The following is a 14,162-nucleotide window of genomic DNA, read 5'->3' on the forward strand; positions in this document are numbered from 1 at the left end:
AGATCAACAAACTAGGAATTAGAGATAGTGGAAGAACCAACCAAATAGTCATGTGTTTTGTTTTGTTTTGTTTTTTTCTATAGGATGAACTATCACCTACCTATCAGGAAAAAATAAGTCAGTTGAAAACAGTATAAAAATTATGAGTCATGGGAATGTAGGGGAAAGAAAGGGAGTTGATGGAAGTTTGAGACGGTTATACAGAAATCTTTTATTTAAATTTAAATATTTTAATTAATGCTATCTAGACTTTTCTAGAGCTTCAAAGTTCTTTGCTAAAAAGATATGTGACAGGATTATATTCCATAGTGTTAATCTTATCGAATTGTTTTCTCCTGTTCTTTCTTAATGGAACATTGAATGTCATTCTTTCTCCTCCAGCATACTCCAAAACAGAAATAAATGTCACAGGCTTACTTGGAAGGTTGTCTTTTCCCCCACAGAAACTATATAAGGTTAGGCCTCGCAGACAGCAGAGAGGAGGAAAACATAGCAACTTAAACAGGGAAAAGAGATTCATAAGAAAAATGAGGGGAAATGAGTGGGAGGAAGAAGAAGAAACTTCTACAGCAGAGTTTGTTAAGTAGGATTCTCTGGAATCCTAGGATTCTGCAAGATGTCAGTAGGGATTCCTTGAAAGTCAAAGGGTTTCATCTTTACAGGACTAGTTACATTGAACAGACTCTAACAGGTCTGTGATAATACTTTGAGACTCCAGATATCAATGTCAACTCAGACCCTGCATCTGATAACCTTCAAAATGTCTGTATATCACTACATCTTTGCAATCAGTCTCCTGAGTAAATGGCCCTAAGTATCTTTGGGGACAACATTATAGTCTATACCTGCCATGGTTTTGCATGGTTCTTTCTCCTTTTACTGCCCATTCAATTAAAATGTTCTGAGTCTGAAAACTGAATCAAGTTGAGAATCTTTGTAAAAGAATGTGACTTGCAATAAGGTGGCCCACCTACAATCTTGCACATGCATATTTATTTTCTTTTAGGTGTGTGCATATATGTGTGTGTGTGTGTGTGTGTGTGTATTAAGCAACACACGTGTTTACTGCTAATCTATATTACCGCTATAGATACTGTATTCTATTAATCATCCCCCTCCAAATAGGAGAAGGAATATGTCAAGGCTGTATATTGTCACCCTGTTTATTTGACTTTTATGCAGAGTACATCATGAGAAACTCTAGGCTGGATGTAGCACAAGTTGGAATCAAAATTGCTGGGAGAAATATCAATAACCTCAGATATGCAGATGACACCACCCTTATGGCAGAAAGTGAAGAAGAACTAAAGAGCCTCTCGATGAAAGTGAAAGAGGAGAATGAAAAAGCTGGCTTAAAGCTCAACATTCAGAAAACTAAGATCATGGCATCCGGCCCTATCAGTTCATGGCAAATAGGTGGAGAAACAGTGGAAACAGTGGTTGACTTTATTTTGGGGGCTCCAAAATCACTGCACATGGTGATTGCAGCCATGAATTTAAAAGACGCTTACTCCTTGGAAGGAAAGTTATGACCAACATAGACGCACATTAAAAAGCAGAGACGTTACTTTGCCAACAAAGGTCCAACTAATCAAAGATATGGTTTTTCCGGTAGTCATGTATGGATGTGAGAGTTGGCCTATAAAGAAAGTTGAGTGCTGAAGAATTGATGCTTTTGAACTGTGGTGTTAGAGAAGACTCTTGAGAGTCCCTTGAACTGCAAGGAGATCCAGCCAGTCCATACTAAAGGAGATCAGTCCTGGGTGTTCATTGGAAGGACTGATGAAGCTGAAACTCCAATACTTTGGCCACCTGATGTGAAGAGCTGACTCATTTGAAAAGACCCTGATGCTGAGAAAGATTGAAGGAAGGAGGAGAAGGGGATGACAGAGAATGAGACGGTTGGATGGCATCACTGACTCAATGGGCATGAGTTTGGATAAGCTCTGGGAGTTGGTGATGAATAGGGAGGCCTGGCCTGCTGCTGTCCATGGGGTCGCAAAGAGTCGGACATGACTGAGCGATTGAACTGAACTGAACTAAAGCTTCCTTGGCTGTCCTTCTGAGCTTATCAGTTATTACAGTAATTGCAGTCTTCTTGCTGCAGCTTTGGGACCTACTCAACCCCATTATTATTAACTAGCCAAGCCTATGACCGGCGAATAGAGATGGTAGTGCCATCCATCCAGTGCATTCCTAAAGGCCTTGGTGAAGGGTTTGTTTCCTAAGGTTTCCCACTGAAACCTCTGGTATAACTTGTAGCCTTGCATAATTTTTCTACCCCAACTTGTCCACATCACTGAGCCTTTTAATCCCTTTCAGCACTGTTGGTCCCACAGGCTTTCAACTGGTTTCCTAGAAAACAACTTCTCTGAAGTGACAATCAGAGGGAAATTTTCATTATTAAAAAAAATATGTTCCATAACTTAACTGTCTTTCTATTGCTTTGCTGTTGTTATAAATAATCAATGTGAACCATAAATTGCATAAGTTAAAAGTGAATTACTCTAGGATTCCTTGTTGTTCAGTTGCTAAGTCATGTCCAGTTCATTGGGCCTCCATGAACTGCAGGATGCCAGGCTTCACTATCTCCCTGAGTTTGCTCGAACTCATGTCCATTGAGTCAATGATGCCATCCAACCATCTAATCTTCTGTTGCCTCCTTCTCTTCCTATACTCAATCTTTCCCAGTGTCAGGGTCTTTTCCAATGAGTTGGCTCTTCACCCCAGGTAGTCAAAGGATTAGAGCTGCAGCTTCAGCCTCAGTCCTTAAAATGAATCAGTTCGGGTCAGTTGCTCAGTCATGTACAACTCTTTGCAACCCCATGGACAACAGCACGCCAGGCCTTCCTGTCCATCCTCAACTCCCAGAGTTTGCTCAAACTCATATCCATTGTGTCAGTGATGGCATCCAACCATATCATCCTCTGTCATCCCCTTCTCCTCCCGCGTTCAATCTTTCCCAGCATCAGGGTCTTTTCCTGAGTCAGCTCTTCACATTAGGTGGCCAAGTATTGGAGTTTCAGCTTCAGCATCAGTCCTTCCAAGGAATATTTCAGACTGATTTCCTTTAGGATGGACTGGTTGGATCTCCTTTCAGTCCAAGGGACTCTCAAGAGTCTTCTCCAGCACCACAGTTCAAAAGCATAAATTCCTTGGTGTTCAGCTTTCTTTATAGTCCAACTCTCACATCCATACATGACTACCAGAAAAACCATAGGTATGACTAGACGGACATTTTGTTGGCAAAGGAATGTCTCTGCTTTTTAATATGGTGTCTAGGTTGGTCATCACTTTTCTTCCAAGGAGCAAGCGTCTTTTAATTTCATGGCTGCAGTCACCATCTGCAGTGATTTTGGAGCCCATAACAATAAAGTCTCTCACTGTTTCCATTGTTTTCCCATCTATTTGCTATCAACTGATGGGACCAGATGCCATGATCTTAGTTTTCTGAATGTTGAGCTTTAAGCCAGCTTTTTCATTCTCCTCTTTCACTTTCATCAAGAGTCTCTTTAGTTCTTCTTCACTTTCTGCCATAAGGGTGGTGTCATCTGCATATATAAGTTATTGATATTTCTACCGGCAATGTTGATTCCTGCTTGTGCTTTGTCCAGCCAGCATTTCTCATGATGTACTCTGCATATAAGTTATATAAGCAGAGTGACAATATGCAGTCTTGATGTACTCCTTTCCTGATTTGGAACCAGTCTGTTGTTCCATGTCCAGTTCTAACTGTTGCTTATTGACCCGCATACGGATTTCTCAAGAGGCAGATCAGGTGGTCTGGTATGCCCATCTCTTTCAGAATTTTCCACAGTTTATTGTGATCCACACAGTCAAAGACTTTGGCATAGTCAATAAAACAGAAATAGATGTTTTTCTGGAACTCTTTTGCTTTTTGATGATCCAATGGATGTTGACAATTTGATCTCTGGTTCCTCTGCCTTTTCTAAAAGCAGCTTGAACATTGGGAAGTTCTTGGTTCACATACTGTTGAAGCCTTGCTTGGAGAATTTTGAATATTATTTTGCTAGTGTGTGAGATGAGTGCAGTTGTGTGGTAGTTTGAACATTTGTTGGCATTGCCTTTTGGGGGGATTGGAACAAAAACTGACCTTTTCCAGTCCTGTGGCCACTGCTGAGTTTTCCAAATTTGCCGGCATATTGAGTGCAGCACTTTCATAGCATGATCTTTTAGGATTTGAAATAGCTCAACTGGAATTCCATCACCTCCACTAGCTTTGTTCATAGTGATGCTTCCTAAGGCACACTTGACTTCCCATTCTAGGATGTCTGGCTCTAGGTGAGTGATCACACCATCATAGTTATCTGGGTCATGAAGATATTTTTTGTATAGTTCTTCTGTGTATTCTTGCCACCTCTTCTTAATATCTTCTGCTTCTGTTAGGTCCATACCATTTCTGTCCTTTGTTGAGCTCATCTTTGCATGAACTGTTCCCTTGGTATCTCTAATTTTCTTGAAGAGATCGCTAGTCTTTCCCATTCTGTTGTTTTCCTCTATTTCTTTGCCTTGATCACTGAGGAAAGCTTTCTTATCTCTCCTTGCTATTCTTTGGAATTCTGCATTCAAGTAGGTATATCTTTCCTTTCTCCTTTGCCTTTCACTTCTCTTCTTTTCACAGCTATTTGTAAGGCCTTCTCGGACAACCATTTTGCCTTTTTGCATTTCTTTTTCTTGGGGATGTTCTTGATTCCTGCCTCCTTTACAGTGTTATGAACCTCCATGCATAGTTCTTCAGGCACTCTGTCTTTCAGATCTAATCCCTTGAAACTATTTCTCACTTCCACTGTATAATTGTAAGGGACTTGATTTAGGTCATACCCGAATAGTCTAGTGGTTTTCCCTACTTTCTTCAATTTAAGTCTGAATTTTGCAATCAGGAGTTCATGATCTGAGCCACAGTCAGCTCCTGGTCTTGTTTTTGCTGACTGTATAGAGCTTCTCCATCTTTGGCTGCAAAGAATATAATCAATCTGATGTCAATATTGACCATCTGGTGTTGTCCACGTGTAGAGTCTTCTCTTGTGTTGTTCCAAGAGGGTGTTTCCTATGACCAGTGTGTTCTCTTGGCAAAACTTTATTAGCCTCACAATGAATAGTCAGGGTTGATTTACTTTAGGATTGACTGGTTTGATCTCCTTGCTGTTCAAGTGACTCTCAAAAGTTTTCTGCAGCACCACAGCTTGAAAGCATCAACTCTTTAGTGCTCAGCCTTCTTTATGGCCCAAGTCTCACATCTGTACAGGACTACTGGAAAAAATATAGCTTTGACTATATGGACTTTTGTTGGCCAAGTGATGTCTCTGCTTTGTAGTATGTTATCTAGGTTTGTCATACCTTTTCCTCCAAGAAGCAAGCATCTTTTAATGTTGTGGCTGCAGTCACTGTCTTCAGTGATTTTGGAGCCCAAGAAATAAAGTTTGTCACTGTTTCTACTTTTTCTTCATTTATTTGCCTTGAAATGATGGTACTAGATACCACATTCTTAGTTTTTTATAAGCTGAGTTTTAAGCCAACTTTTTCACTCTCCTCTTTTACCTTCAGCAAGAGGCTCTTTAGTTCCTGTTTGCTTTCTGCCATTAGGGTGATGTCATGTGCATATCTGAGGTTATTGATATTTCTCCTGGCAATCTTGATTCCAACTTGTGCTTCACCAGCCTAGAATTTCTCATGTTGTACTCGTCATATAAGATAAATAAGCATGGTAACAATATACAGCCTTGATACATTCCTTTCCCAATTTTGAGCCAGTCAGTTGTTCCATGTCTGGTTCTAACTGTTGATTCCTATTCTGCATACAGATTTCTCAGGAGGCAGGTCAGATTCCCATATCTTTAAGAATTTTCCACAATTTGTTGTGATACACACAGTCAAAAGCTTCCTATTAGTCAATGAAGCACAAGTAGATAGTATTTTTGCAATTTCCCTGCTTTTTCTATGGTCCAATGGAGGTTGGCAATTTGATCTCTGGTTCCTCTCCTTTTTCTACATCCAGATTGTACATCTGGAATTTCTCAATTCACATACTGCTAACGCCTAGCTTGAAGGATTTTGAGCATAATCTTGCTAGTATGTGAAATGAGTACAATTGTACAGTAATTTAAGCATTCTTTGGCATTGCTTTTCTTTGGAATTGAAATGAAAACTGACATTTTCTAGTCCTATGACCACTGCTGAGATTTCCAAATTTGCTGACATATTGTGTTGCACTTTCACAGCATCATCTTTTAGGATTTAAAATAGCTCAGTTGGAATTCCATCACCTCCACTGGCTTTGTTTGCAGTAATGCGTCCTAAGACCCGCTTGACTTCACACTCCAGGACGTCCAGCTCTAGGTGAGTAACCACACCATTGTGGTTATCTGGGTCATTAAGACCTTTTTTTGTACAGTTCTTCAGTGTATTTTGCCGTCTCTTCTTAAATCTCTCCTGCTTCTGTTAGATCTTTGCTGTTTCTGTCTTTTATTGTAACCATCATTGCCTGAAATTTTCCCATGGTATCTCCAATTTTCTTAAAGACATCTGTAGTCTTTCCCATTCTATTGTTTTCCTCTATTTCGTTGCGTTTTTCAATTAAGAAGGCTTTCTTATCCCTCCTTTCTGTTCTCTGGAACTCTGCATTCAGTCGGATATAGCTTTCCCATTTCCTTTGCCTTTTGCTTCCTTCTTTTCTTGGCTGTTTGCAAGCCATCTTCAGACAACCACTTTGCCTTCCTGAATTTCATTTTCTTTGGGATGATTTTGGTCACCACTTTCTGTACAATGTTATGAACCTTGGTCCATAGTTCCTCAGGCACTCTGTCTACCAGATCTAGTCCCTTGAATCTATTTGTCACCTCCACTGTATAATCATAAGGGATTTGATTTACGTCATACCTGAATGGCCTGGTGGTTTTCCCTACTTTCTTCAATTGGAGCCTGAATTTTGCAATAACGAACTGATGATCTGAGCCACAGTCAGCTCCAGATTTTTTTTTTTTTTTTTGCTGACTGTATAGAGCTTCTCCATCTTCAGCTGTGAAGAATATAATCTATCTGATGTAACTATTTTTGTTAAATCTCATTAATTATTATACCCCTTAAATATTTTATAAGTTTTTTTTTTTATTTTACAAACAAGTCTGATGGTCCTATGTGGCAATTTTTGAAGACAGAATGGAAGAGGAAAGAAGATTCTAGAGTTAGATTTATAAACAATTCCCACATGTTTAGTGATGAAGGATTATGGTCTTGGTTATTTCACTGCACTAGTACATCAAGGGAGACAAAAAGAGACAGAAAGAATTTCTTTTACTACATGGGATTTTTAGATAATTATTGATTTATCCCTGGATTTTACATGGACTAGTAATGCAGGTTGTATTGATGCATTGTGTGTTATCTGTGGCATGCACGTTAAAATGCAGCAATGCTTCCAGAAAACTTGGAAAGAAACCTAACTGAAAATCACATTCATTTGACAAGAAAAGGTGCTGATTATTTTAAACATCTGTTGGAATTTCAGAACAGAGTAAAGCTTTTGTCAATAAAAGGTCACATTCAGTGAAAAGCCTCAAAATCATGTCACTGAGCAACAAAACATATTGCCTAGAAGAAAAAAAGTTACATAGTTGGTGAGAAACTAAAAATGCCAGCATATACTGAGTAAAATGAGGTTCAGTAGGAGAAACTGAAAATATTCCACTTTTGAAAATATATGTCAAAACAATAATGGCATGTCACATAATATTGAATAGGTTTTATGTAATGAACTGAAAAGCAAAAGCTTTTCTATTCAGGTTGATGAGAGAAAAGGACCTCACCAATAAATGTCAAGCTATAGCATGTGTAAGATGGGTGACTATTGGAGGAATTCAAGAAAGATTTCACTGCCACAGTAAGTAGCCCAAGGTAACAAAGGTCAAAATGCATTTAATGTTTTGTTTTCATAGTTGAAAAAAAAATAAAGATGTATCTTGGAGAGATTACATTGACATTTGTCCTGATGGTGTCCCACTGATGGTTGGCTCCATGGGAGAGTTCATCTCTAATTTTTTTTTTTAAGAAAGAATATGCTAACGTTGTCTCAGCACACTGATTTCTGCACAGAGAAGTGTTGATGAGATGGATTGAATTCTGCTTAATGCTGCAGAAATCAAGCTTTGTTAAGCAAAAGCCAGTTTACTTGAGAGTGTTTTTTAAACTGTAAAAACCTAGGGGAAGGGCATGTAAATTTCCTCTAAATGCAGACATCTGTTGGCTTAGCAGAGAAGAGTTCTCAATATGGTGTTTAAACTAAAATATATATTGTAGGGGTGTTAGTACTTTAAAACATAGCTGCTGATTTTGCTGAGTGCTTTAAAGAAGAAGAATGATACAGAAACTAGCCTATTTAAGAGAGATTTTGCTTCATATGAACTCGTTAAACACAAGTGAAAGATTTTTAGATTTAAAAGGAAGCTGAATTTTTGCAGGAGGGTGGGAATTTCATGTGATAGAAAAAAATTTTGTAATGTTTTTCCACTGCTTCTGGTGTTGAGAATGTAGGAAGGGAATCAAGTTATATTGAAAACCACCTAGGCAAAATGCAGGGGAAAAAATGAGCATTTTTTCCTTCCTGTAATATGTATGTTTGACTAAATATGCCGCTTTCTCTGAACATTCTCCTCAACCTGAGAACTTGACTTTGAGAAGAAATAATAACTTTATGAGCTGCAGACTGATCTGATACTCAAGATGATATTTGTTCACTTGGTTTAGACAAGTTTTAGATTTCTGTGAATAAAAAGCACCCAGCCATTCATTGGAAAGCAACGAACACCATGCTGAAGGTCTCAAATCTTGGTGGTTGATCCAGCTTATCCATTTAGCAGTCATTAAGAAGACAGAAATTATCTTATTTCTATTGAAAAGAAAATTTTTGTGTGCTTAAGTTTCATCCAGAATTAAGAATTTGTATAGTAAAAAATGAAACACAGATTCCACATTTAAAGGTAAAAGCGTTCTTTATCTCTAGTTTCAAAAGCAACACTTCCATGTATATAGGAGCCTATAAAAGAGAGTAAGAAACCAATATATACACATATATATAATCATTTTGTAACTGCTACAGTTATAAGAGTTAAGATTATAACTGACATAATCACATATCACTTGGTTTTAAAAAATATATCAAAGTCTTGCATGAAATTGTATTTAGGGTATATATCTTATATTATCTTGTCTTATGGTTTTAGTAACTTTACTGTATTCAACCCTGTCAAAAAGTTTTCATGTTGTAATTCACATAACTAAAGTTAACATCTTTATTTAATTTAAATATACCAAGCCTACCTTTAGAAAATTAAATCTTATTTTGACTTAAACCAGTTGTTCAGCCACAGGCAAACTACAGCCCATAGGCCAAATCCAGGTTGTGTGGAAACATGTTTTCACAAAATAAAGTTTTATTTAAACACAGCCATGTCCATTTCTTTATGTATCATCCAATGCTGTTTTTCCTTTACAACAGCAGAACTGAATAGTTGTACAGAAACCATAAGACATGTAAAGTCTAAAGTATTTACATCTAGCCCTTTACAGGAAGATTTGGCCCTTTTTTAATGGAAGCTTACTTTGATTGCCTTACGAGATTTAAAACGTTTGAAAAATAAAGACAAATCTAAGCTAGTCTTAAAAATCTAGTTGGATTTTTTTCCCCAAGAAGTTGGACTATAACGTTATTCTTGGTTTAAATAGAGAAAAGCCTGATGAGCAGCTTCTATAATGGAAATTTGTGCAAAGACTTTTAAGCCTACTGAACTTTTCTTTATCAATATTACTGACTTGCATAGAGTTTATTTCCTCTGTGGGGAAGTGGAACTACAAAACATAGGCTAATAATTTGGTCAAATAAATAGATTCACAGAAAAATATCATTCTCTGTTTAAGAGAACATTGGCAATTATTGCAGGATTATTTCATTTACTTACCTGTAATCCCAAGGTACCATGAACTGTTGCTATAATAATTTTTATGCAGAGGTTCCCTGACATCCCAGTTTTATTTCAATGGTTCCCCTAGAGTGGGAAGATTGAGAAAGGCTGCTCCAGGGATTGTGGAAATAGTGTGGAAAAGACCCAGAGAATCAGCTGTCAGTGACCAGGATCCCCTCTCATCATCCTCAAATCATCACTGATGGACAGCCAGCCCTTCAGCTATAAGGCAAGCTTCCCTTTTACAAGAGCAGAAACTGTGGACCCAGGAGATGGACATGCATGGAGATAAAGGTAAGAAGAAAGAACCTCACAATCCCTCTGTAACAAATCTGATAGAAGCACTTGAGAATGTCACTGAGGGCAGTATCTTTAAGAGGAATTCATCTCTCTCATTACAGAAAGGAAAGATCATTCCCCAGATTATGAAGTGTAATAAAACAGAGTCCAAATGCTAATTTCTACCTCTTACCTCCCAAAGTGTAAGGATGAGATGGAACACAGAGATAAAAAGTAAGAGTGCTGAGAAGTGTGGAAAGGTAAAGTGAGATGAGATTTTTCCAGAGCTTCCCCCTGAGACTGGCCACATGGGTGGGTCATTTGTAATTTAGGACTGAACAGCATCATACTGGATCACTATTTTCTTAAACAGGATAGGGAGCAACCAGAAATTCCACCATTTCTAACTCAGTCATTAGATCTTAATGGCTTAACTTGTCATGGCTGATACCAGCCAAGTCCTTGTCTTCAAAGGCAAATTACAATACTTAGCAATGGACTAAATTCACGTTGGAGCATATTTGCTTCCTCTGTTTCATTTGAGACTGTAAACAAGTTTCTTTGGAAAAAAAGAACAGGGAAAACAATAAGAGAGAGAGAGAGAGTTGGTAAATTTTGGAAACAGATCCCAGATTTTTAATGATGCCAAGAAGAGACAGCATGTAATTTGTGAAGTACCCACAGGGCCCTAAAACATGATTAGTCAAACACATAGAAAACATTTTCAAACCTTTTCTTAATTGTAACAGATGGTTGAGCAATAAATTTCTATTTCAAGTTGAAGGATGTTTTGCAAATGTATCTGGCTGGAGCTGAGACTGGTCAGGGTAGTATTTCATTGTTCGAGGAAGATGGAGTCTGTTTTAGTGAGCTGTTAGAATTGCTCCCACTAGCTGCCTGAGTGGAATTATTATTAAAGCTGCAACTCTTAGTCTAATAAAATTTCAGACCTAAAAAGAATAAAGCCTTCCATAGTCTTCTGATTTTACAAATAAAAAATAAAAACAAAAAACAAAACACTAAAATCTAACAGGATAAGTGATATCCCCCAAACCATTAACCAATTAATTGCAGAGCTGGAACCCAAAATTGAAACACCCAGTTTCTATTCAAGTCCTGTTTCCACTCGTCATTACATATGTGATGCCACCAGTAATAATGAATCTCAGGAAGACTGAAACTTGTCATAAGTCACATAGCTAGTGTATACAAAATTGTGTACACATCCAAGTCTTCTCACTTCAGGTTCTAGGACTTCTGCACCAGATCCCACAGTGCTCTGCTTAGTCGCTCAGTTGTGTCTGACCCTTTGTGACCCCATGGACTATAGTGCACCAGGCTCCTCTGTCCATGGGGATTCTCTAGGCAGGAATACTGGAGTAGGTTGCCATGCCCTCCTCCAGGGGATCTTCCCAACCCAGGGATTAAACCCAGATCTCCCACATTGCAGGTGGATTCTTTACCATCAGAACCACCAGGGAAGCCCAGGAATAATGGAATGGGTAGCCTATCCCTTCTATCCCTTCTCCAGGGGATCTTCCCAATCCAGGAATCGAAGCGGGGTCTCCTGCATTGTAGGCAGATTCTTTACCAGCTGAGCTATCTGGGAAGCTCTATTATCAGCTAATCATCTGTAAAATAGACATGTTAACACCAAAGTTCTAAAGTTGATATGTTTTACATAAGAATATATATAAAATACCTAGCACTGTGCTTGTCATATACTTAATACTCAGTAGAGGCTAATTGGGCCTATTTTCCTCTATGTCCACATCAAAATGTTCATATTTCTTAAGATACGCATTGCCAAAATTCTATTAATTGTAAATAGAGGGAGGAAATGTTTCTACTCTCTACAAACCACATTATCCATCTGCTCAGATCTTCAAGTCAGTGGTGTGGACTGGCATAGGAAGGAGGAGTAAACAGGAAAGTGAAAAAGGTATATCTAAAGAAATTGCACCTGCTCACAAGTGAATGGAAAAAATAGAAAATATATAGGTTAATTCTAGGATCAACTATTTCAGCCCCTCTCATTACTTGTAATTTATGATAAGACTTGCTGCTGTAACGTCTTTCAAACACCAGCTGTACCACCAAGCCTTCTAAAGGACACTTATTTCATGCCCTCACTCAGCTCACTCATGAATCCAGAAGAAATACGGGTCTCTCATCCTGCAGTCAGATGTGAAGGCTCATGGGGAAAGAAAATGGCAATAAGAAGCCATGTGGACTGGGTCATGCTGGCAAGAAGGTTAAAAGTGGCTCTTATTCTGCGTACTCTGAGCTTGAGTGCCTTTGACCTGTTACTGCTTTGCATCATAAAGCCGAATGACAACCTCAGAATCCTAACTCAATCAAGGATTGAGTTGCCATTATTGTGCCCATTTTATGGATGAGTGACTGACCTTCCAACCCAGAGACTTATATATTGCACAAATTCACACAGCTTGCAAGTGACAAAATCTGCAAGGGCATATTTTCAAGAAAAGGGAGTCCAGACTAGGTCAACAGAGCAAGGGTTGCAGAGAAAAGTCCAGGAACTAGAATCAAACCATCCAGAAACATGTGGCAACCATTGCCTGAAAAGGGCTTTCACTTCTCTAGGGCTGATACAGCCAACATGAAGAATGCCAGTGACACTGGCAAAATGCAGGTCAAGCAGTCCCTAAGCAGAGATCCCCTCTTTGGCATTGAGAATATTGGCCTTTGCCCAAGTTGTTTACTCTTCCTGGATCACTCCCAACTCTTCTTAAGTGATCTGAAATATAAACACAAATATTAATGATACTGAAGAATTCTATCTTTTTCCACTGAGGAAAAAATGCTGAAGTACTTTTAGCTAACGTGCACAGAGATCATCTGGATATATCAGATTGATACCAAAACTTCCTGACTTAAAACAACATGAGTTCTCTTATAATTCTGTACATCAGGATGCAGACATGGGTCTATAATCAAGATGTCTACAGAGCTGCATTCTCTCTGGAGGCTCTTAGGGGTAATCTGTTTCCTTACCTTTTCTAGTTGCTAGGGGCTACCAGCATCTCTTTGTCTTATTGTCTCTTCGTCCATCTTCAAAGACATCACTCTAACCTATGCTTCCATCATCACATCTCCTTTCTCTTTGATTTTATTGTTTCCCTGTTCATAAGTAGCCTCGTGATTACACTGAACCCAGCTGAGTAATTCAGGATAATCTCCCAAGTCAAAATCCTTGCCTAACAACATCTGGAAAGCCCCTTTTACTCTAAGCTAGCATATTCACAGCTTCTAGAGATTAGGACGTAGACATCTTTGAGGAGCATTATTCTATCTACCAAACAGTTATTCACTTTTGTGGTGATATGAAGTTTTCAAAAACCTATTCCTCTGTTTGTATTTACCTGTCATAGCACCTTTCTTCTTATAGTCCATGTTAGAAATTCCAAAACCAGCAGTGACTCCTCTCTCTCTTTCCTTCCCACATCCAGACTCTAAAACATCTCAAATTTTTTCTCTCTCTATCCCATCTCTGTCCTTAATTCCAGCTCTTTTTACATATAGCCTGGATTTTTTTCAAAAGCACCCAAACTCATCCTCATGCCAACAATTTCTCCCTGCTCCAATCAATTTAGCAAAGTTTTTCCAGTATTAAGACAGCACATAATTGTAGGTCAGTTTAAGGACTCCAAAAGCCATTCATCATCTAACAGGGTAAAGTCCATACACCTCAATATGGCAATCTTACTGCAAACTTCTTCTCCTTCCAGTTCCCTTTGTTCTACCTTACACACCAGCCTCACAGAACTTCTATTTCCCAAAGAAGTCTGTGTGCATTTGAAAACACTTTGATTTTACTCATTGTATTTCTGGGTGCTCTTAGTCTTTTTTTCTAGCTAATGAGATCCAAATCAGCCTTTTCATACA

General features: G+C 38.5%; 1 protein-coding gene across 5 annotated transcripts in view; it reads left to right on the forward strand.

Annotated features, from left to right (window-relative positions):
• Positions 1–14,162, forward strand: part of LOC145519852 (uncharacterized) — a 669,571-nt gene that overhangs the window by 581,250 nt on the left and 74,159 nt on the right. For 3 of the 5 annotated variants that reach the window (XR_014063972.1, XR_014063969.1, XR_014063971.1), the window contains 3 exons: positions 6,240–6,357; positions 7,800–7,897; positions 10,063–10,268. The gene's annotated coding sequence lies outside the window, so the exon portion shown is untranslated. The remainder of the gene's footprint in view (positions 1–6,239; positions 6,358–7,799; positions 7,898–10,062; positions 10,269–14,162) is intronic. The other 2 variants (XR_014063970.1, XM_081524738.1) reach the window with 1 other exon arrangement.

Source organism: Giraffa tippelskirchi, chromosome 1 (assembly GCF_054371585.1).
Source record: "Giraffa tippelskirchi isolate mGirTip1 chromosome 1, T2T-mGirTip1v1.2.pri, whole genome shotgun sequence".
Classification (NCBI taxonomy): Eukaryota; Metazoa; Chordata; class Mammalia; order Artiodactyla; family Giraffidae; genus Giraffa; species Giraffa tippelskirchi.